The sequence below is a fragment of the Rattus norvegicus genome, chromosome 2, assembly GCF_021556685.1.
Source record: "Rattus norvegicus strain SHRSP/BbbUtx chromosome 2, alternate assembly SHRSP_T2T, whole genome shotgun sequence".
NCBI lineage: Eukaryota > Metazoa > Chordata > Mammalia > Rodentia > Muridae > Rattus > Rattus norvegicus.
This window is the reverse complement of record NC_141535.1, coordinates 179,660,457-179,664,123: the sequence shown is the minus strand read 5'-3', so window position 1 is coordinate 179,664,123 and position 3,667 is coordinate 179,660,457. Positions and strand designations below refer to the sequence as shown.

Below are 3,667 nucleotides of genomic sequence, written 5' to 3'. Positions count from 1 at the left end.
TAAAAAAATGACATAAATGACAATTTCCCTATCAAGATTACATGAGCATAAACAGTAAAGCAAAGTTCTGGGGTGGGAAGATGGATACAGAGCAGGCTTCTAAGGTGTGGGCAGCCTCCTTTGTGTAGATGAGAATGTCTCAGGACAAGGGATGTTTTGGTTCCCCCATTCCCAGGTCCTCTTGCCCCATTTGTCTTTTCTTCGTAGATGTCCTTAGGTTTAGTGCTGGAATCACAAAATGGAATTTGACAGAGAGCTTCTGAGGGTGATAGGCACAGGGATGAAAAGTTAGTCCACTTCATCCTCGATGACGTCACAAGTCACAGCCTTGCACCTAGAGAGACTTGCTGAGAGGAAGATGGGGAAGTCTTGCCAGAGAAGGGCCACCGAATGGAGGCAGAGGGGGAGTGCTCATGTGTAGGGCTGCTGCTGGGACTCTGCTTGGGACTGCTGGCCTGCATCATCCCACATTTTCCCTCTTTCAGCATGTACTTCAGTGCTTCTTCCGGACCAAACATTTCCAGGAAACATCCAATGAACTCTCGGGACTTCTCCCACTTCTGCATGAGGTCTGTGCTCTTGCACCTTCTACACAAACTCTTTTGATTTTTCCTCCACATTTTCACTTTCTTCTTTACTTTATCAACTTGTTATTGCAAGTGATATTTCTTCTCGTTGATAAAGGTAACAACTTTGACAGTGTAGTCCCTCTATAGGTTCCGACTTGCATATACACCATACTCACGGACAATGCGGATGATGATGTCTGATCTGGAGATATCTTCTGTCCTCTGCGTGGGAGCAAACATGCCTGCTCCCTTGATGTGCTTATACACATTATCACTCCCTACAGAAGAACAGGGGAAATCGGAAATCGTCGTGTGCAATGAAATCAATACGTTGCTTCGCCAGGAATTCAGGTGTCAGAGTCCAGGGGGCATTCCTCACCACCTCATCCATATAGTCGTAGTGCTGCACTGCGTTATAAAGCTCCTTTTTGTTCGTCACAGTGAAGTCCTTGAAGCTGTGCGTTAGCTCCCACAATTAGATATGTATTAGGGAAAAGGTTCTTTGCCTGCATCAGAGCCCGGGCATGACCAGAGTGAAATAAGTCAAATATCCTATCCACATAAACTCTCACAGGCTGCTCACAAGGAGTTCCCCTGCAGACTTCTTCCACAATTACCCTGACATAGGGCTTACAAAAATCAACTTCAATTTCATCAGAAAAAGGAGCTGGCTGTGGTAAACCAACTGCACAGTGCTGCACTTTGGAAGGAATATCATCTTCCTCTGTCACTCCATTAACGCCAGGTGTCTCTTTCCGCCTCTTCCTCAAATTGGCTTTAGCTGAACTCTGTGCATCCTTCTTCTTCTTCTTCTTCTTCTTCTTCTTCTTCTTCTTCTTCTTCTTCTTCTTCTTCTTCTTCTTCTTCTTCTTCTTCTTCTTCTTTTTTTATTATTAACTTGAGTATTTCTTATTTACATTTCGAATGCTATTCCCTTTTCCCGGTTTCCGGGCAAACATCCCCCTAACCCCCCTCACCTTCTTTATGGGTGTTCCCCTCCCCATCCTCCCCCCATTGCCACCCCCCCAACAATCACGTTCACTGGGGGTTCAGTCTTAGCAGGACCAAGGGCTTCCCCTTCCACTGGTGATCTTACTAGAATATTCATTGCTACCTATGAGGTCAGAGTCCAGGGTCAGTCCATGTATAGTCCTTAGGTAGTGGCTTAGTCCCTGGAAGCTCTGGTTGCTTGGCATTGTTGTTCATAAGGGGTCTCGAGCTCCTTCAAGCTCTTCCAGATCTTCTTTTAACTCAACGCCTCTAAGCTCAGGTCTTCGCGGATTCCTTCCCTGCGCCACACCACCGACTAGCAAAGTCAAATACGTTCATGTCCTTTCTTAATACACTAGAAAGGAGAAATAAAGTACACAAGTCAAAGTCTACACTTTAGTACTTTTTCATGCAGATTTGTTCACATATGCGAGGGTACCTGGTTTGTCCAGTGGCTGTTCTTTAGAGAGATGAATCACTATAATATGTTCACTAATCATTGACTGGAGTCCCAAAAAAGCTTTAGGAAATGTTATGCCCTATGTAAAGCAGAGTAACATAAAATAAAACCACATTTTAGAAAAACATTATTTATGGCTTTGTATCAGTTGCATATCTATATTTCAAGGAACAAATGAATTTACTACTTTTTGAAGTTTATTGCTATTTTTCTTCCTGTAACATGTAGTGATGATACTCCTATTTCTATACTGTGGAACACTTACACACACACACACACTCACACACACACACACACACACACACACACACAGAGGCTAAAACCTGATTCCAGACAGACCTTGCTTGCCCTCTGCTGGTTGTTTAAAGTATTGCACCAATCTTTCACAGGATAGTCTTTAAAACCAGTTTCCTCTCTTTGTCTTTCTCTCTGTCTCTCCTCTCTTGCAGTCTTGCAGGGCAGGAAGCCTTGTGATTGATAGGTTATTTTCAAACCAGAGTTTTAGTTGTTAAGTATTTACACCACAATGACAGCATAGCATGCACTGTGTTTTATACACAAATAGAAAGCCAAGGATAGGGCTGGAGAGATGGCTCAGTGGTTGGGAGCGCCCGACTGCTCTTCCAGAGGTCATGAGTTCAATTCCCAGCAACCACATGGTGGCTCACAACCATCTGTAGGGAGATCTGATGCCCTCTTCTGGTGTGTCTGAGGACAGCTACAGTGTGCTTAGATAGAATAAATGAATAAATCTAAAAAAAAAAAAAAAAGAAAGAAAGCCAAGGATATGTTTTGGTAGAGGAGCAGTATGGTGAGAGTAGGAAGGGTACCTTAGTGGGGCCCATGCTGAGGCAGATATTCCCCCTGAAGTACCACTCATATGACAGATTTGGTATGAAAAAGAGTTATTTAGGGCATGGGAAGTGGAGTTGGGAAGGGAGTAGAGTCTCACACACACACACACACACACACACACACACACACAGAAAGGGAGGGAAAGAGGGAGGGAGAGAGAGAGAGAGAGGAGAGAGAGAGAGAGAGAGAGAGAGAGAGACTAGGAACACATGGAGAGAGAGTGGGGAAGGAGAAGGAGAGAAAGGGAGGTAAGGGGCAGAGAGCAAGAGAGTAAGAGAGGGGGTGGACAACCCCTTTTATAAGTAAGCCAAGTATACCTGGCTGTTGAAAGGTAATTGTGGGGTGTAGGCTAAAATGAATGTTAATATTACTTCATTTTGGCTTAATTTAAAAAAACAAAAGCCTAGAAAGAAGTGATTGTGAAGCAGGAATGGGGTCATCATGATCTTTAGCTATTTTGACTTGGGGCAATGTGTCTCTGGGATGAAAATGAGTATGGGGATGGTCTAGTCTTTAGAAGAGTTGGCTATTTCCTTTCTGTTCAGGGTCTGTGGAACCATTTGTGGAGAGGGATTGCAGCATCTGTGGGTTGCTTCTCTGAAGCTGTCCTGGATGTAGATTTTGAATAAATCACTGGACTTGGCAAGATGGTAACACACACACACACACACACACACACACACAAACACACACACACATTAGAGGTAAAGAATAAATTTAAATACATTTGGGAGAAAATAATTTCTTTAGTTGCTTCTTGAACATTCCATATTCCTAGGTTGAGAATTCTTTG

At 43.6% G+C, this 3,667-nt stretch overlaps 1 pseudogene; it reads right to left on the bottom strand.

Moving 5' to 3' along the window:
• Window positions 1-207: 207 nt before the first annotated feature.
• Window positions 208-1,408, bottom strand: Pcyt1a-ps3 (phosphate cytidylyltransferase 1A, choline, pseudogene 3; annotated as a pseudogene).
• Between the last annotated feature and the right edge of the window lie 2,259 nt (window positions 1,409-3,667).